We start from the raw sequence: 21,976 nt of genomic DNA, 5'->3' as shown, positions 1-21,976 counted from the left end.
GCTTGAAGTGGTATTATGTTTATTAACCAGTTCTGTTCCCAAGTCAGAGATGTAAGCTGTTAGGCAAACTTGTTCAGAAATGTGGCAACATGAAATGCTCAGAAAGCTAACCTTTACTTCAGCTGTATTCTGCTGCGTACAGATAAAACCGTTATGCACAATATAGTGCTGACCAGGTTTGGCATTGCAGATTTGCAAGGTGTGTAAGTTGTGCAGCTGTGCTAATTGCAGCTCCAGCAGAAGTGCAAAGCGAGGAGCTGCATGGATAAGCATAAGCCAATAAATAACATATTATTGGAATAATATAGCTAGCTTGCATCATAGTTATGTACAGTTACTATAAGGGATTATAAGCATTTTTATTTTTAAACACTTATTATTTCTAGCTATAAAAGTACCATGAAGAAATATAATAAACTAGGTCACTACGTTGCCTGAGCGCAGCTTGTTGTGTTAGCGATGTTGTGGTGAGGCTCTGTCAGGGGAGCGCAATTCACGTCTACTTGGTCGCCTAAGGCAAGCTGGTTGCAGGCAACTAATGCTTGTAATTGACTTGCTGGGCGTCAATTATCCACAGAGGGATTGTCTATCTAGCTGTAACCACATAAACTGAGGAACAAAAGGATGTACACTGTATAATACATAAGTGAATGATGAGCTATCTACGTGATCCCCATTTCTAAACCCAGTATGGGGCTAATGATGATGATTGCTGACTGATCTTCCACAATGAGGGCAGGAATCCAGAGCAGAGGGCCCTCCGCTGCTGCAAATTCCTGTGTCCCGGGCTCTGCCTTGGTTACTGCGAATGTGTCGGGTAAAGAATGTGGACAGTGTACCATGGCTGCTGGGATAATTAAATAATAAAGTGATTTTATTCATGGTGTATTAATCAATTACAAAATAGGCAGAGGCAGCTTTGACTTTTGCATCGCTGCTGACTGTGAGGCTGTTTATTCTCAGGTCGCAAGACCCAAACGAGGCCCCCAATTACACACTTCTGTAAATGGGCGAGCTACAATGAAGCTTTTATTTCTAGGAATGTGTCAATAATAATAGTAGCAATAATAACAACAATGATCATAGTACATACGTATTAGAGCAATAATGCACCTGCTGCACTCAACCTTATTTTAAGTTTTTCCTTTCCATAATCTCTCTAGAGATCTGCAGAACATTGCTCAGCTACATCTACTCAATGGCAGAGGCACAGTCATGTGTTTGTTTTGTTTGCATTTCATACTTAGAAGCAGGGATAGCCTAAAACTGGTTTTATCTCTTCCCTTTCTTTCTGCCTTTCTTATGGGAACTAAGGACCTCATTCAGACCCGCTCGCTAGATGCGTTCGCTCGGACGATGCATATGCAAATTTGAGAAGGCAGGAGATCGCACGGCAAAGCATTAGCATGCCCGCTATGTCTTGGCGTGCGATCGCTCTGTGTGTGCAGATGCCCACCAGCCTGTCTTAAGATGCCCACTTGTGCACGTCATCACAAGGAAGTGTATGCAACCATTGGTATATCGGGTAACATCGGATGCGATTGCAGTGCTTGTGGATGACCATACCCTTCCGCAAGCACTGCGAGTGATTCAGTGTGAAATACAACCAAGTGACGTATACTATGATGCTGCCTCTTAATTATGCACGCCTCTCAATGGCGTTAAGATGCTCAGGCACTCCTGCGTTCACACCTCCACTCCCCCCGTTTCTAGTGGCCAGCCCCTGTCACCACCCACAAACGGCTTCTCCTGTCACTCATTCAGCGGGGCTGTCTATGCACAACGAGTGTACACTTCCCGATCACTCGCACTGGTTCGCGCACGCGCACTGCGACGCATACACATGCGCAGATAGAAAAATCATCCAGCTGCATGTGAACGCTTCCTAGCAAACGGGTCTGAATCAGGTCCTAAATTCTTAGCCAATACAAATTACTGGACTCTAATTTTGATGATTAACTTAATAAAAAATAAAATCAGGCTAAACTGAGTAGTCATTTAGTAGAAAATCCAAAAGATTTACGGGTCTATTTACTGAGCTTTGTTAGGAGATAAAGTAAATGGTGATAAGATACCAGACAAACAGCTCCTAACTGCCATTTTTCAAACATAGCCTGTGAGATGGCAGTTAGGAGCTGATTGGCTGGTACCTTATCACCGTTTACTTTATATACTAACACAGCTTAGTAAATAGACCCCTTAATGAATGAAGATGGCTATTCTAAAAATTTACAGAGTTTGTACCCTTTACACCCTGTACCTGCGGCTTTCAAGCTGGATCCACAATCCCATAAAAGTAAGAACAGTGGGCCTGATTCAGACCCGCTCGCAAGTCCTATGCGCTCGCTAGCAGGTCGATGGTTGGGTATTGCGCACGCACATCATGCGCAATGCACATGCGCGAGCCCCGGAGTGAGAGAGAAATTCACTCGCTCCGGGGCCGCTACAAACAGGGCGGCTGTTGATGTTGATCGACAGCTCGCCCCGTTTTGTAGGCGGGGAGGGGTGGTGGCTGGACAAAAGAAGGCATTCCTGAAGGAACGCCTGCCATTTGTGGATGGCCCTACTGACATCACAAGTGATGTCAGTAGTGAGCTTCCAGCTCTATTAGAGCCAGAAGCTCACTGGGGCTTGCGGCAGACGAGACCCTACCACAAGGATATCGTCACAAGCCAGATGGTCGCGACCATCACCTGGCCGCTCGCAAAAGCTGTGGGCCAGGAGGCCGGGTCAAAAGAAAAATGCAGCCGCTCTCATTCAGAGCGAGCGCTCGCTTTTCGCGAGCGGCTCTGAATGAGGTCCAGATTGTTTTTCTGGGACATTTCCTAACACCAGATTATGGGTATCCACATATGAATGCCCCCGGGTGGACAATAAGATGCATTTATGTAATCAGAAAGGCAATATGCATCTACACTTCTGCAGTTCCTTTAATTAACTTTATCATGCTCTGTTGATTATAATAATGAAAATGATTAACTTTTATTTATATAGTGGCAATACTGTCTGAAGTGCTGTAAAGGGTTTTTTTTGTAAACCATCATTCTTTTTCCTCGTGGAACTTGCAATCTAATTTTCCAAATACAAACACACAGACCAGGGCAGGTTCAGTCACAAACCATTTAACCTACTGGAAAGACAATGGAGCAGCCTTAAAGTGGTGGTGGGATGGACTTTGAAGCGACGTTTTCCATCTTTTCAGCATGTACATTTTCAGTCAGACCTGTAATTCTACAGAAATAGGAGCAGACTGATTTTCCTGGAAGCCGTTCCCACACCCAGAACGTGAATGTACACCTATAAATGGGCCAATAGGCAATTTGCACAAATAGAAGTTATAGCTGCTCATAGGAATGACCTATGCATACATACTGTTACTATTATACTATTAATATTACAAATCTTGACATCTTACATTTTTCTAGATGATTTCTAGTGACCTGTCTGTAATCACGCTAATCAGACAAGTTCTAGAACCATAGTTGTCTAGTTTTTCAGGATATACAGGAGAAGCCTGAATAGGAGGAAGACCTCATAGAGAGCAGGCAATTCTCATAGAGAGCACTACTTTCCACTATGGTGGGCACGGACATGACGTAAATGCTATCATCAAGTCCTACCCAATCAAGCCCTACCCACCACACTAGACACTAACACAGAGTTTCAGGTTGTGATGATGAGACATGTCATACTCCTGCCACTCACTACCTGACACTGAGTAGAACACATATTGAATGTAATTTACAATCAAATAAGCTCCACAGAGAAATAGCATATTTACAGCTGTAGGCTGGGGTACATCACAAGAAACGTGCATGCATGTAGAAATAGCATATTTACCCGGTTTACATAATTTGTACATCACTTATGTTTTTACTTCTTTTGCTTGCAAAATGTGCTTTCATTGCCTGGGTTTAAATTGGAGATGTGCGCCGACCCCCGTGTTTTGCTTTTGGTATTATATCTCCTCTGGTTTTGGATAGAGATGAGCGGATTCGGTTTTCAGAGATCCAAACCCACCTGAATTTTGTAGATCCGTGTCGGATCCAAGCCGGCTCGGATGTTCCCGCCTTACTCGGATCTCTCAAATCGAGGCAAAACCATAGAGACGAAATCTCGTGGCTCGCAAGCTTTCGTCTCTATATATAAGGGACGCGGCGGGCTCCATTTCACTCCGGCTGTGGAGACTGAACAGGGAGGGTGGGTAGTGTAGGGCTAGGGAGAGGTGATGTGCTGTTCTGTCTGCTGTGTCCTGTTCTGTCTGCTGTGTCCTGGGCTGGTGCTGATCCATTCTGGGCTGGTGTTGTGCTGTCTGCTGTGTCCATCTGGGCTGTTGCTGAACCATCAGGGCTGGTGCTACTACTGTCACTGTGCTGTCTGCTGTGTCCATCTGGGCTGTTGCTGATCCATCTGGGCTGGTGCTGTCTGTTGTGCTGTCTGCTGCGTCCATCTGGGCCCAAGTTCTGGACCCCCCCCCCAAAAATATATTTTTTGTGATATATATGTTTGTCTGTGTGCGTGTTAGGCTTAACCGCACAAGATCTAGTAGCAAGTCGGCAACGCAACCTAGTGCTGCCTGACTCCAGTCATCATCATTCCGTGCTCTGGGCCCAAGTTCTGGAGCTGGGAAAAAAAAAAATATTGTCTTTTTTTTCAAATAATTGTCTGTGTATCTGTGCGTGTTAGGCTTAGCCACACAAGATCTAGCAAGTCGGCAACGCAACCTACTGCCAAACTCCAGTCATCATCAATCTGTGCTCTGGGCCCAAGTTGTGGAGTGGCAAAAAAAAAAAACATAGTGTATTTTTTCTGTGTGCGCACGACTGCACGTATGTGAATTTTGTAACTGCAACTTGGCTACACTATTGGTGCTTGTGACACTGCTTCAAGACCGCAGAAAATATGGAGGGCTGTCACATGACAGGAGAGCAAGGCCAAGAACCATATGTTGTAGCTGCCGCCAGCAGTGCAAGGCCATCAACTTCCTCGAACTCTATGAAGGCCCTTGCCCCAGGGCTTAAGTCACGCCATCGATATGGTAAAGCTACTTTTACTGAAGTTAAGAAAAAAAATTGAAAGGAAATTTGCCTTTAGATAAACAGAAAATTGGCAATATGCCATTCACTACATGACGTGGCAAGCAAAGGATAAAGCCTTGGCCTTTCTTTATGAAGACTGCTGGTACTGATTCTGATAGCCCTTCGGAAAAAACAACTGTGTGCCCTGAGGAATCAAAATCACAAATCCCCGAGGAGAGGGCAAGTGTGTCCGCGGTTGCCATGTGTGAGCCAGACCTAAATACTAGTGTACTGGAGGATCCTCCAAATTCCAACATTTTGTGTGCCCTCTGTAAATGTGGGGAATGGCAGTCAACATCTTGCAGACGTAGTCAGTGAGGATGCTTCTGTGGAATTGCACATGGAGGAGGAGGATATTTTGGTAGTTGAAGGTGCTAAGGATGATGAGGATATTGATGATGAAGATGTTGGTGAAGAGGATGTTGATGCTGAGGATGTCCTTTGTGTAAGTAAGGCAACAGCTGTTGCCCATGGATTGAAAAAGCCAAAGCCCACTGTTGTCATGCCAGGAACCTCCTCCTTGTTACATCACTTGGAGCGCATTCATTAAATATCAAAGTGTATGTCGCCAAGTTCCAAAACTCAAAACGTAACAAGTCCAGTGTCACCTACTTACTCCCTCTCTGTGAGATAGAAGCGCCTTCGATCTCCAACACCAACATCTGCATCATCCTCAACATCCTCATTCGTGATTGGAAGTAATTTAAAAAAACAAATGACTATTAAACAGTCCTTTGATAGAGGAAATAAGTATAACAGCTGTCACCCAGTTTCACAGCGGATCACTGACGCCATGACGGCTGTGCTAGTGTTAGATGGTAAAATAATAAAAAATTAAGATTGTAGTGCGGAGGAAGTGCAAAAGGAGGATGAGGGGGAAATTTGTGTCCTATCTGACGCTAATGTGGATTTTGATGATAAGGATGTGGTTTGCGTAAATCAGGCACCAGTGGCAGCAGTTCTAACGTCTTGGGTGTGGAATTATTTGAATCTAAATTTTGACAACAGTTGTGAAGGCATCTGTTCCATTTGTAAAGCCAAAGTTAGCAGAGGAAGGGACGTTAACCATCTAGGCAACTCCTCCCTGTTACGTCATTTTCAGCGAGTTCATGCAATTTGTTTAACAAAATTATGATTTGTAAATTAATAACAAGCAGTCCAGTATCAGCTACCAGCAGTTTGGACCAGCACATGCAATCTCCACCACCAACACCCTCCTCCTTAATAATTGAAAGTAGTCCTTCCAAAAAATGTTTTGTGGGGGCCCAAAGAAACCAAGGAGTTCAGCCACGAAAGTGTCAGTCCTTTCCAGTCCTAAAGTGCTTGGTTTTTTAAACTGTGCATGTCCTTTTTAATATCCCACATAAGAGGGACAATTCCATCTTGCACCTCTTTCCTTTACATTTGGCACAATTTGGGGGATTGTGACTGACATTATTATATTTTATTAAACTGCCACACCGGCTGCCACTGCTCACTGCTGTGTGGCAATGTTTCATAGATGTCCTATATTTTTTTAAACTACCGTGCATTTGTGCTTCTGCTCTGTTGCTTACTTTAGCCAGCCAGCTCGCTGCAGCCTTTGGCCTGTATTGGTGAAAAATAGTGAAATCAATATTGTGAGCTGTGAGATGGTTAAAAATGTCTAGAAAGGACTGAAAATGATTGTTATTAAGGTTAATAATACTGTAGGAACAAAAACAGGCCCAAATTATATGGTTTTAGCTGTTTATATAATTTTTTGGAAAAAAATACAGATCCAAAACCAAAACCTAAAAACAAAACACCAAGGAAAAAAATACAAAACCAGATTCAGATCCAAAACCAGGGGAGATCCAGATCCAGAACCAAAACCAAAACACGGGGGGTCGGCACACATCTCTAGTTTTGGATCTGGATTGGTTTTGCCAAAACTGCCCTTCCGTGTTTTGTTTTTTGTTTTTGGCTTTGGATCTGTATATTTTCTAGAAAAATGATAAAAACAGCTAAAATCACATAATTTGGGCCTGTTTTGTTCCTACAGTATTATTAACCTCAATAACATTTATTTCCACTCGTTTCCAGTGAATTTTGACCACCTCATAGCTCACAATATTGTTTTCTTCCAGATTAAGCCCAGAATTTGCACCAAGCTAGCTGGCTGACTAAGCTAAGCGGCTGCAGTGGGCGGCACAAACACGTGGCAGTTCAACTTTCAACATGGCACATCAGAAAACAAATGTTTTTATTATTCAAGAGGCCTGAGGGAGTTGGCGTATGTATGTAGATGAAGGCAGGGACAGGAAGGGTTGATTGGTAGTAAATTTTAATTCATTTTTTTAATCCAAAGTAAATTTATGAGGGAGAAGGGGAGGGGAGGCATTTACAAAAATAATATTTTACTCATTCACATTAGTCCTTGCCCCAGAAGAATCCTTGAGTGCCATGCCTGCTGCTGGGAGTGGATTTTCATCCCAGAAGGAGACCAGGAAGACTCCTAGTAGTGCTTTCCAAAACAATTGACTGTTAAATAATCCTTCGCAAAGATTCCACTTGAAAAACATTTCCTAACCTGTACAGGGACATTAAAAAAAACATAGTTAGTTAATGGCCTCCAAACTGCCGTTGTACCCACTGTCCACCAGCACAGATATGTGGAGAAGAGGAACAGAGCAAATGAAAGATTTTAGATTTAAGGTCTTACGTTGTGTCTTTCTTGAGAATCCTGCACCTGCTTCTGGGTGAAGATCAGGGTTAGAAAACAAAAAAAACACGTGTCAACCATTTGTGTGTCAACAATTTACGGGTCTACCTTTGGACCCAATCGACCGTTTGTACCTGTCAACATTCTCCCATGTCGACCTTTAGTGTGTCAACCTTTTGTTCCTGTCGATCTTTTGTCCCTGCTGACTTATTGCCTTTCTAGCATCTGTTGTCTATCTAGACATTGTCGACCTTTTAACTGTCTATCTTTTATACCACACCTGCTCATGCATGTGGACAATTCCTGGGCATGCGCAGAGCCAATTTGCGTTTTGTGCGTAATTCAGTCTGGCATAATGCCAAGTGTGCATCAGTTCCCCAGAGGTTACCGAGGTGCATGAGGCTTGATGATCCTGGCCCAGCCACCACTTCTTGCTCTACCTCCCCTCCGAATCTCCTGGAGGCCACATTAGAAAATTATTATATATATAAAAATATATATAATATATATTTTGCGTTCAATTCAAAATCTTCTTGTAAACAGTAAAATTATTATTAGAATATTTTTAAATGTTTCATTTTCAAGGGTCCTTGAAATGTGGATTGTCATGAAATATGTATATGTAGCAGAGAATTAAACAAACATGGAACCAAAACATAAATCAAACACAGTGGTACGACGCATTATTCAGTGCTTTCATAGGAAGAAAGTTCTTGTGTTTTTGGCAACAGGGGTTTTGTGTCAAGTGGTTTGAAGAGGATTACAAATGAATAACCACTTCTGCAGATGGTAATGATATGTCTCTCTGAAGCACACATATTTCTAACACGACTCTAGTGAGATAGTTGAATGACAACACACACCTGGGTTACTGAAGCATTGCAGACAGTGTTGTGGTGCCTGATACTCAGCGCAGCTTCCATTCATAACATAACAATCCTATTGTTAATTGAAGTGCTTACATGAAACATACATTGTTGCCAGTCTGATGAGCAGAATAAATGTAAATGGATGAAGCTTTTATATTAAAAATGTAAATGTATGACTGTATTGTTTATGTTCCTGAGTTCTGTGATGGATATTTATGAAAACTTTTCTACAGCTAAAAACTGCTGCAATGTTTGCATGCAACTTATATACTGTGCTGCTCTCTGTACAGCGCTGCAGAACACTGTGGCGCCCTATAAATAAATTGTAATAATAATAATAATAATAATAATAATAATAATAATAATAATAATAAAAACCCTGAATCTGATTGGTTGCAGAGTCTGATTAAGACTCCATGGGACCCTTAATAAGATACTATAAAATCCACAAATAAAAATCAGTTAGTAACCCACGCCCCCAATGGAGAATCAGGCTGTGATTGGTTGCAATATGCAACTCCCCTTTTCTACACAGCTGCCTGCAAAAAAGTTTCCATAAATTATTCTGTATGAACTATTGTAGCCTATGTTTGTCTCAGGGGCTTTCCAGACCCACATGCTGCTCTTGGCAGAGCATTGTGCTGCTTCTTTCAGCTTAACTCTCCTCTATCTCTATACTGCTGCAGGAAAAAATATACCATGATTGGATTAAGGGCCGCCAAGAGCCAAGGCGGGCCCCGGTAATAGGGGGCTTGGCCTAATCTCGGGAGGCGTGGCCATGCCCCCTTGCCGAAAAAAGTAAGTAAAAAAGACTTGCAGTGCCGCGAAGCGGGGCTGCGCGCCGAAGAGGGGGGCGCTCTGAGCCCCCTCAGCCTGGCGCAAAGCCAGGGGGGGCGCGATCAGTGTGATCGCTCCCCCGCACAGGCATAGGAGACTGCTGTGGCTGCTGCTCAGCAGCCACAAGCAGTCTCCACTGCAGCTCAGCACACGCTGTGTGCTGGGCTGCTGTGAGGGAGGGGGGGACGGCATCGGACCCGGGCCCCGCCGGGCCCCCGCTAGGCCCCTCAGGTAATCTGTACCCGCTCCCCCTCCCTCTCGGCGCCCCTGATTGGATCATATGCTCACTAATCACTATTGACATTATTTAGGGTTTCGAGCAAATCCATTGAAAAGGTTCAAAAGTTGCAGAAATCTGAGGAAAAGTGACAAACAGATATTTGATGAGTGGTGGATTTCCCAGACACATGCCTAAGGGCAGCACTTGCTGGGGGCAGCACACTAGGCACCAACGCATCAGAGCCCTGGCAGGGCTGATGAAGCATTCTGTAAGTCATGTGATTCCTTTTTTTTTTCATTAGGACTTATGTTCGTTAGGTTGCAACTGGTGGGGGAAGACGTGGGAGGTGACGCAGGCAGCGAATTGTGGTATGAGATGGGAGGATGAGGTTGGGGCTGCCTTAGGCATCTGGATGGGTCCCAACATAAAGAGAGTTGTCGGTGACGTGATGTGTAGGTGACAGGTAGCCTGCTGCTGCTGCTGCTGTTGAACTGTCCATGCTGCTTTCTGGGAGATATGTGTGAAATCTGAGACAGAAATCTAGCTTACAGGTTAGTACTGTGTAGTATATATTATTATTTATACTGAACTCATAGAGTATATTCTGCACATATATTTTCCAGTTTCCTATATTCATATGTGGCTCTGAGAACTTTTTAGTTACAAATTACGATTTTATTTTTTTAAGCTAACAATATTTAATACATATTGTTCCACTCTTCCCACCTGGACCATTGCATGCATCTACTACATCCAGGAGCTTTACAATCAATTGTAGTGCCCTGAAGTGTTAGTCCTAAACCCAGAATTAGTATTTATTAGAAGGCTCACAGTGGGGCCAGTAAGAGTAAAACCATATGTATCTTTAGATTGCAGTAACACATATTTGACAATATGAAAATTTAGTTGATAGATATATTTTTATATATGTAAGGTACAGTAACTTGTATTAGCATTTTGGTCAGCCCGCTAAAGACAAGGCTGGATGTTGGGAACTTGCTGTTGGATTTGAGAACAGCTCAATGGTTCATGCCTACATTGTGGCTGATTGCAAAAGGGGTACAGTGAGCCTCCTGCTGCTCCCCTGGACCAGCCAATCAGGAGACAGTGCTAGCCATAGAGGTCTCTAGTGCAACGTGTAAGGATAGACAAAGTGCTGACTCTGCTCACAGAGCTGACCTGAGGCTTATGTGTGTGAGAGAGAGAGACACAACAGCCAGAGCTGAAGCCATGGTCAGTGTGATATCCCCAAATGTCTGTCAGTGGGTGCGCTGTCAAGATACTCACAGGAAGAAGTTCAGGGCCTGATTCAGAGCCGCTCGTAAGCACATCTCCGCATGCATGTGGGTCGTAATGCGCATGCGCGAACCAGTCATTGCGGTCGGAAATCGTGAGCTCGCAAAACAGCGAGGGGCTGCTAATTTGAGTGACAGAATGAGGCGTTTGTGGGTGGTAACAGGGGAAGGTGCTTGAAAACGGGGAGTGGAGATCCGAACGCAGGCGTGCCAAACGGTCAAAACGGAAGTTTAATGGGTGTGCATAATTAACAAAGCAGCGTCATCGACCACGTCACTTGGTTGTCTTTTAGCCTGAACTGCTCGCAGTGATTGCGGGAAGTAAAACCTACCACAAGCACTGCGAGCAGTTCAGACGCCTTTCGATGTACTCGATTAATCTAATAAATAGCGGAGATGATGTATGATGCGAGCGGCCAGGGGACGTCTTTACAAAATAGCGAGCGCATGTTTCGTTCGCTCGTTCAGACATAGAGGTGTCAACAGACCGCAAAGAGCGAGCACTCAATTTAAATAGCCAGCCCCTTTTTCTGAACGAGCGAGCGCAAATAGCGTCCGGCTCTGAATCAGGCCCTCAGTTCCTTTTCTGGTGATGTTCGATTTACTTCCTTGGAATTCCTTACAGTATATGGAGAAACCCACAACCCAGACACAAGAACCGGCAAGATGGTGTCAAGTCTCTTTTTCTTTATTCACACAACCTAACCACCTACTGTATGTTACAATACTTCAGTTCTTTTCCACAAATGTCTCTTGAAATGTGGTTATCTCTCTCCTGAACGAATGGGAAATAATCTCACCTCTTTCAGCACTTTATGGGTCATACTCTCTACACCCTATCTCAATGCACTATTATTTACAGCTGCTGCTTTCTCAGTTCCTGATCCTACTAGCAATAGCGAGTAATATGAACAGTGACAGTATCAGAGGTGTGCTGGTACCTAAAGGGAAACTCAGCTCCCAAGTTCTCTTCCACAATAACGGGGGGAAGAAGCATAGATTTTGCTGCTATATGCTGCACCTACCATACCGCTGGATTTGAGGATTTTTGTTCGTACCCCAATGGGGATGAGATAGGGCAGTGAGGGGGGTGAGTTCTGATGCCATTATCAGTGTTTACACCCCTATGCAATGGCAAACTTCCAACTTGCGTGCGGGGGCAAGTTAATTGGATTGAGCCCATCGACATTTCCTAACAGTCTCAGTACTTTCCTACTGTTATGAGAACAGATTGTGTTAGTAAGGGGTCTAGTTTCCTTTGCAGGTGCTAGCCGTCATCATCCTTGGATTTACCATTTGGACCTGTGTGGAATATTAGTTAGGAAAGTGAGAAATGAGGAAAAGAAATGGGGAGCAGCAGACAGGATAAATAGGGGGAATCAATAGGACTGATTGACTGAAGAGTATACAGAGAAGGAGTGAGAGGGGCTGACAGGAGAGCTACAGTGGGAGAGCAGCAGGTTGGCTCAAGTGAGTTGAAAACAAAGTGATTAGGCCAAAGTATTTAATAAGCAGGGTAAAAGTCCTAATAGGAGGGTAGGATGAGAAATGAAGTGGAGAAAATGCAGATATAAATAGATTACTGAGAGTAGCAGAGATATAGCATACAGTAGCATAGGGATTGGGTGCATATAACACTGCATAGGCCTACATAAAACTACTAAGACTGCAGGAAGACCTAACTCACCACTTACCCCAAGTACCACTAACCAGATTGGGATGCAGTCGGGAAGCCGGCTGACATTATACCGACAGCCGGCTTCCCGACTGTCATATTCCGGCAAGGGTGAAATGACCGGCATCTAGATGTAGACGCCGCTCATTTTACCGATGCCGGGAGACCGGCGCCCGGCATCTCGATCAAAGGGATGCCGAGCGGACAGCCGCGGGGGGAGGGAGGGTTAGGTTTAGGGCTCCCGGGGGGGACTTAAGGTTAGGCACTCCCCTGCTAGGTTAGGGTTATGCTAGGAGAAGGGAGGGTTAGGGTCAGGCACCACCGGGGGGAGGTTAGGGTTAGGCACCCCCCCCGGGGACTTAGGTTTAGGCAGCGGGGAAGGGGGGGTTAGGTTTAGGCACTTAGATGGGGGATTAGGGTTAGGCAATTGGGGGGAGGTTAGGGTTAGGCACCCCTAAGGGAGGGTTAGGGTTTGGGGGGTAGGTTAGGTTAGTTAGTACTTACCTGGGGACGATCGGGATTTCCAGCGCTGTCGGGCTCCCGCTGCCGGGATCTCTTCCTCTGTCAGCCTGACGCTGCCGGGATTCAAACTGCTGGCCATGCGGCCGGCGGTATTACATACCGATTCCACCAGATTAACAAGATTGCATGACAGATAGGCTAAATTGTACCAACTAACCACACTGCAGTACACACCTCTCATACAATGCATTCCCTGGGAGTCCTGGACTGGTGAAATACATGTTTCAGCTCTACATTACAATAGTTCCAATTTGCACTGTCAAACTCACAGGATGCTAGTGGCTTATGTGACTGAGGACCTCATTCAGAGTCGGTCGTTGCGGCCGCACGGTCGTACGCCACCGATGTTCGCTAAACTGCGCATGCGTAAAATTCGCAATGCGCGTGCGCAAACTAGCAATTACAGTCAGAAATTGCTCTCTCCTTCAACTAGACCAGGTCGTTAGTTTGAGTAACAGGATGAGGCGTTTGTGGGTGGTAACAGGGGAAGGTGCTTGTGAACGGGGGAGTGGAGATCCGAACGCAGGCGTTTACATTTTTTTATGGGAGTGCATAATTAACTAAGTAGTGTCATGGCACATGTGACATGGGAGTTTTTACACTGACTTGATCGTAGTGCTTAAGAGAGGGTATGGTCAACCTTAAGGTCTACGAGCAGCTCCAATGGTTCCCGATGGTCTCGATTAATCCTTATATGCCCGGAGATGACGTGTAATGGGAATGAGAAGGGGGCGTATTTTTAGTCTTACGCCTGCATCCTCCCCTCGCTCGTCCAGCTAACAATCCCATCTTAACGACGCAACTTGCGAACGCTTCATTTGCATATCCGGCCCCTTTTACCTTACGATCGTGCGGCCGCAACGACCGACTCTGAATGAAGTCCTGAAGCCTGCAAACTTATGGGACATTTAATACCCCATAACTAAATAGTTACATATAAGCACAGAGAGCATGTTAGTTGCCTTTACTGTTTTACTGACATAAAATACAAAAAACATTATTATAAGTCATGAACATTGACATGAGCAGATATTAATGGTAGTTTTTGAAGATACTCAGATAAAATTAAAATGAATTGTACTGAATATGTACTAATATGTTGCCACATAATGATTAGCTCAATTATGGCTAATTATTACATTGTACACACAGGTGAAGTGGGTGTTTATTATTGGAATAAAGGAGCACTACATCAGAACGGCAGCACAGAAAGGATGACTACAGTTATCTACTAAATCAACATTTTCACATATTATTGGAATTCTTACATAATTTTTTGAAGTGTTTTGTTTTGTTTTTATTATAATTAACAGAAAATTTGAAGAATACTAGGAAAGTCTGTGCGCCAATAAGTACAGCACTGTAGAAAACAGACAATGCAGTATATTAACACACTTTGTTATTAACTTGGAAATGATCAACATTTTTGTTCAAATGTAACAGCATTCAGAAAGACATACAGTATACATTTAGCAGAACAAATTAGAGCAGTGTCACGTAACACCTTGACTTCCAAGAATTTACTTTACTAGTTTTTTTAATGGTCTTATAGCCTGAAGATCTGACTCTGAACTATGAATTCCTGTCAGTATTATGTCTAATAGTGCGTAAACATTTTCTCATTTAACTTCAAACATTTGAAGATCATTGTTTTTACAGTAAGATATTTATTCATATTTTTCTGTAGAAAAAATGCTCTCCAAATTTTTTAAGTTAAATGACAATAATTTATCCACACTATTGTCATACAACTATTCCCCAAAATATAGAAATATAGGGAAATGATGTAATTAGCAGCAATTACACAAAACAATATACAATATGAATTAACATTTTTAATGAAAGTACAAAAGGTATTACAAGTAGCTACTTCTATTTTTGACAAATCAATTCACAAGTCTTCGAGTGCTGCTGCACAGACAAGCGTTGTTTAGAAATGTATTTTAAGAGTTGACATCTTTTGTAATGTAAATGTGTTTCAGTTTGTTATTTTACCTTTTTTAAATTGAATTTGTTGATAACAAATTTTAAATACATTTTAAAACATGTTGGTGTATGATAAAAATGCTTTAGGACTTTCTGCTTTTGGCTTTAAAATTCATATTTAGACAAATAAATTGCATTGGTTGTAGACAAAAAAATGTGGCTGCATATTATTTAGAGCAAGTCTCCATTAAACTATTTTTAGCAAAACTCCTGTGTAAATCATAAAAATGATTAGTAGTCATATTAAGTATCATATTGCATGTCATTTTCTAACAATTATGTTTTAATAATAAAAATATATTTAAATAGTCATCAGCATTAAAGTAATTACATTTAAATACATGTACTGGATGATTCATCTGAAAACCCATTATCCAGAAAGTTCAGAATAGAAAAAATATTATTACTGCTACTTGATTATAAATCACATCCTAAGATGTTATTATAATTATTATTTGCTTATATGGCGCCACAAAGGTTCCGTAGTATCATATATTGTGGATGGAATATACAGTAAGATTACGTAGTATATTGATAGCAGACAGGATATTTTTCTGCATGGTACCAACTTTACATACAGTACATACATAATTATAATCTGAACATTGTGTAATTACATAAAGTCTAGAAAAGGAGAGGGCCTTGCTTGCAAGAGCTTACATTCTAGAGGGGCTATGGGGAGACACACAATGGGAGAGAGGCAGGGCCGGACTGGCCATCTGACAGTTCTGGCAAATGCCAGAAGGGCCGATGGGCCAGTCCTGCCAGTGCTGCCAAGGGGGAGCCCAGATGGCAGCAGTGTGAATTTGGTGCTGGGCCACCAGCTGCAAGCCAATCAGAGCTCACAGACAGGCAGTCAATAAGCAGAGGCACCAGATAGGAATGATGGCGGCATTGTCTCTTCATGGCTTTGACTGCATGCTGGTGCATTAGCAGCCCGGCACCAAATTCTGCTGCTGATGGGAGAGGCTGCTGGATGGACACAGTGGGAGGTGAGAGGCTGCGGTAAGGACACAGGGGGGAGGTGAGTTGCTGAGGGTGAGGCATAATGTGTAAAGGGTGTTACTGTGTGGCATAATGTTATAAGAGGCATTACTGTGTGTGGCATAATGTGTAAGGGGCATTATTGTGTGGCATAATGTGTTATAAGGGGCATTACTGTGTGGCACAATGTGTTAAAAGGGACATTACTGTGTGGCACAATGTGTTATAAGGGACATTACTGGTGTGGCATAATGTGTTATAAGGGGCATTACTGTGTGTGGCATAATGTTTTATAAGGGACATTACTGGCATGATGTGTTATAAGGGTCATTAATGTGTGGCATAAGGAGTTATAAGGAGCATTACTGTGTGGCATAATGTGTTATAGGGGTAATTACTGTGTGTGGCATAATGTGTCAAAAGGAGCATTACTGTGTGACACAAGCCGGGATGTACTAACCGTGTGGAGTACATCCCACCAGTCATCGCATCCCTACTGATGGCATATGTACTAACATATGCCATCAGTACCACAAAGGACAGCTCTTCCGATAAAAGCTGCCCTTTGCAATCAGCGCTGCATGCTGGACTTCCGGGTTTATGAACCTGTAGTCCATCTGCGTATACGCAAAGTGATGCAGTGGCCGTGGGGGAGAGATCCGATTGGATTCCTCATTCCAGCACAATGTGGTAGAAGCCCATAGACTTCTATAGGTTAATGTCAGCAAAGGCTGGCGTTACCCTACGCATCAGAGCCCCGGTGGCCACCCAATAAAGCATATGGAAAATGCAGTAAAACCCCCAAAACAGGGTTTTTATTGCATTTTCCATTTAGTACATTCCACCCACAATGTGATATAAGGGGCACTACTGTGTGTGGCATAATGTGTAAGGGGCATTACTGTGTGGCATAATGTGTTACCTTACAAGGGGCACTACTACTGTGTGGCTTAATGTGTATAACGAGTATTACTGTGTGGCGTAACATGAATGAGCTCTACTGTGTGTATGTGAATAAGGGACACTCTTAAGCAGTGAAATGTGACTAAGGGACATTGATATATGGCATAGTTTGTAAGTTTGTACTATTATGTGGTCCAGCCCCTTCCCAGCAAGACCACACCAGGTTTTTTTTTGCACTCTCTCTGCTTCAATTATGGATGGTGGCACTAATGCTCTTTATGTACACAGGGCATGAAATTGTGTAGTTGCACCTCTGCTTTGGTGTGCACAGATGTGTCGTCCTTTGTGTTCAGCACCCCTGCCCTAAACAAATCCTGCAGTGAACACTATCTAATCCTCTACAACTGCTAAGCTAGTGCTTGGTCAACTTGGAAAATGCCTGGTAAGTAATACATTTCTCCACGGTAACTTGCTTCATGAATTGCACGAAGCATAGAAGAGCCCTGATTTCAGTTAAACAGGGCTCTTCTCTGCTTCATGAATAGACGATTATTAGCTATTACGAAGGCATGTAAGCAGCACTGCGCATGTGCAACATTTGAATTGCGATTACACTCGCACAGAGGATTTACTCACAAAGTGAGCGACAGGTAGTCAGCATTTGGGGGAGATAACGGAGAGTGGTTAGAAAATTACAGGCGTGTCGGACCATTGCATAAATTAGTCACTGCGTCCTTGCTCGCAGCAGGAGAGCTCTCTGTGTGTCTAGAGACCCGCTGTGTCTGTGGCATGTTAGACGTAGAAGGCTGATGGCCACCTGAGCTGCGTTCGATGATTCCGGTTTTGTTCGTGAGCGGCGGATGTGAGATGCTTTCAGTCAGGTTTCTCTAAGCGCTGGACGGCAAGTGAGTCATTAACTTATTTGCAATTGCATTAGCGTACATCTCTGAAGCAAGGTATTTTTTTTTTCATTGGCTTAAAACTTCATTAGTAAAAAAAAAACATTAGAGAATGGCAGAGACTTTCACATGTTGGAATTACTTTGATCAATTACTGCGAAATGTTGACCATAATTCCTAATTTTGCATACAAATCTGAGGGGTTATTAAAATTTTGGGCCTGATACAGATGTAGATGCAGTGGTGATTACAGTCACAAGTGGACAAAGTCTGCACATGTATCCTGATACAGGGGTATATTAAGAGAGGTGGGGGCCCATGTGCAGTCTCCATCCGTGGCCCCCTTCTCTCTACCCAGTGGACAGCAGCGCACTGAGTGCAGCAATATACTCTGGGCACTAGTCTCTGCCAGAGTCTACTGCACATGCGCAGGTCACCGGGGAAATAGCGATTTCCCTACTGCACATGCGTGAAATGCCGGGAAAATGGCCATGGTGATCATTTTCCAGGCTATTTGTACAGCGTTGCTACCATCAATGCAGGACTCCTTAGAGGTAAGTATTGAATAAATGGGTGCAGGGTGTGCGGTGTGGGACCTCCAGGACCCTGGGGCCAGTGTGCACCGTACACCCTGCACCCATCATAGATATGCCCCTGTCCTGATGGTAACCACCAAGAAATGCAGAGAGAGACAATTTCAGTGGGTGTTCCTGGGTGGTAATGGGGGTGGCACTGGTGCCCATGTTCCTACGGACATCCTGAGCAAACATGGGGCTGCTTTAATGTCAGATGGTGCAACCAATGTGTGTCCAATGGTGACGATGGTGCCACTTATTATGCAAATCTTCAGATTTGAGTAACAGACTGTGAGCATCTCTGTACAAATCCCATCAGCTGTGGCATTAATATAAAGACACAGTCACGCTGCATAAGAAGACGCTCATTACTGACCACCTCTGAATCAGGCCCTCTATTCTGTTCCAGTTAATACTAGTTAACTGTTAATTTTATTAGACATCCCGCCTCCTGCATGCATTATTGATCCAAGCTGCATCCTTGGACGCAGCATCGGATCATCTGCAATCCCATCGGCCAGGCTGAGTGACCATGGGATCATGCAAGCCGACCGCAACAAATGAGTAAAAGAGGCCAGGAAATCTTCGTCAGCTGACATAGATCTTGGCCTCTGCATTCCTCCCCTAATGGTGGTGACATGCCTCAGTTTTAAGGAATGGAGGCTGTCACCGCCCCCTCCCCGCCCAGAAATAGAAGCAGACTGTCAATCACTGACACTCTGCTGCCAGACTGCGTGCATGATCACAGAGCTGTTCTGCACAAGCGGCTGCAGGAATATTATCCTCCGGCAGATGCCCACTGTGCGTTACTGACAGGTGGCATAATTTGTGACTGTGGGATCTATTTACTAAGCAGTGTTAGGAGAAGTGAAAAGTGAAGAGTGAAAAGTGATAAGGTGCCAGCCAATCAGCTCCCAACTGTCATTTTTCAAACACAGCTTGTGAGATGGCAGTTAGGAGCTGATTGGCTGGCACCTTATCACTTTACACTCTTCACTTTTCACTTCTCCTAACACTGCTTAGTAAATAGACCCCAGTGTCAGTTAACGCGCTGCCTGGTGTGGACACAAACTATACGTCCACACCAGGCAAATGGTTAAACATGTCTTCATGCAGACGTAGTCAGCTAATCAGCTTAGGCCGGCGATCCCTGGGGAGGTAAGGACCCCCCCAATAAAGGGGTCCCCCTCTCCAGGGCATCCCAGGCCTAATGCGACTAGCATTAAAAAGTTTACATAGGGAAATACTCACACAGATTGCATAGTGTAGTAGCCTCGAGCTGAAAAGTTCACAGGCTATTACATTTGTGAGTCCCGACGCCAGCTCGCACCTTCAAAAAATGCGAGAAGGTGCAAGTTGGATTTTTACTTTAATTTGTGACCTATTACATTTGGTCCCAGGTTTCACAAACCCAAAGCTGCTTTCGCACTCACAGTGGACAATTTTTGCTTGGGAAATGACCTCATCTATTTTCAGTGCCAGAATTAAACACGTTTCGATCTTTACTCTTTGTGTTGTATAACTTATTGAGCTTGCTGTTTATTACAATGCTCTAGAGATATCACACTATATTTTTATTCATGCTGCTGTCAAATTTATTGCCTTATTGGCATTTTCTAATTGGATATTATCTTGTCCTCCTTGTACTGCCTTCTGTAATCATCCATAATTAGATGGCATTACCTTCTGTAGAGTAATTCCTTTATTCTATTGCCCTGTGCTTTGTAATCACAATGGCCACCTTTATTATCTGATTGATTCCCATTTACTGATCTCAGCAATACTTGTGTCAACATATGTTTAATGCTTTAAGAATCAAACAGAGCATTTTATAATTAACAGATTTTGGTTATTATTGCGTTCATATATCTTTTACAGAGAAAATGTAGTCATTCACATGAGTCCCTGCCGCAGTGGAGCATATACAGTCTCCTGATTCAGAGTAGTACACACAACTCTGATATTTAATGATTGGCACATGTGCCGGATCTGTACTGCGCATGTATCGATTACTGCCTGCGATTGTGACTGCAGCCCCCCTAAGCCGCAGCATGTCACTCAGGCCCGTTTGAGGCGGGGAAGGGGAGGTGATGACCAGCATTCTTGAAAACAGGGGCACGTAGGCTCCATTTTCAAATGTGTGCCGTGACCAAGGTCTGCGTCTTCTGATGCAGATTTCCTGCCCCGGAAGAGTGAAAATACCATCAATCCTGCTTGGGTTACTCAGATGGATGAAGTTTTTACAGATGATCCGATGCTGTGTCCTCAGACGCATCTGTGGATCACAGAAGCTTGCAAGAAGACACACAAGAATTTACACAAGACGTCTCCCGCAGCTTCAGCAAATTTTTACAAACAGCAGCTGCAGCTTTGTAATGCATCCAAATTCTGAGTCAGTCTCTATACTCTACACACAGACATACACACAAACGGAGCTGATTCTCAGTTGGGTGCACCTGGACAAACCATGCAAGAGGTGCAACATGGTTTTGCTGAGATGAATAGCTACTTGCTCTTACTCTATTCCCAAATCTGAATCAGGCCCTGTGTCCACACTCATAGGAAGTGAAGAGGTACATTCAGCAGGAAGGACCTGCTGTCAGAGCTGTGCTGACTCGGCAAATGACAGGGAGACAGTGCAGAGTGTTGCTGCTCTCCCAACAGTGCTGATGTCACGACTGGCTCAGGAGGATCTCCTACTGAGGAGTTGAAAGCTGAGGTTGTGGAAGGAATCGGAGGTGAGGGGCCTGGATGTATGACCTACTCATCCACAAGTATTGGATGTTGGTGAGACCTGACCAAAGGCACGGAGTCTAACCTGCTTGTAGGTGTTTACCAGTGACCCCTCCAAGCGGGATATGGGTTTTTGCTGCACCCAGCAAGCAGGTCGCAGCCCTTTGGTCAGGTATCCAATGCAGGTGGGAAATGCAGGTAGAAAACACCGATGAGGCCCAGGAGAGTGTACTTCTGAAAGAAGCACTAGCGAGGATTCTGTACATGGATGTTGTACTGAGTACACGGGCAAGGTATCAGATGCACCGCTGGCACAGGAGAGTGACACTGTAGTTGTACTTGGAGGATGTACAGAGTACACGGGCAAGGTATCAGATGCACTGCTGCCACAGGACAGTAACTAGAGACGACTCGAGAGTGGAACAGCAAGGGAACCTGGAACAAAGTGACGGCAAGCAAAACTAGTAGTAACAACATTGTACAGGCAACTTCCTGTTGTCCAGAGCCCAGTAATATACCACAAGGTAGCAGTCCCTTCAAGGGCAGCGTGAGCTGACAATGACAATGCTTCCAATGTTCGGAGGGTCAGTCAGGTGATGACGACTGTTATGGCTGCGCCCATGACGGCAACCTTGGTAACCAAATCACGGAGCAGCACATGGGTGTCAAAGTGCACCTAAGGCATAATCCTCAGAGCGTCACTCGCTGCCGCACCTG

This window comes from Taudactylus pleione, unplaced genomic scaffold (assembly GCF_031769625.1).
Source record: "Taudactylus pleione unplaced genomic scaffold, aTauple2 ptg000082l, whole genome shotgun sequence".
In the NCBI taxonomy this organism is placed as follows: domain Eukaryota; kingdom Metazoa; phylum Chordata; class Amphibia; order Anura; family Myobatrachidae; genus Taudactylus; species Taudactylus pleione.
This window is presented reverse-complemented; position numbering follows the sequence as displayed.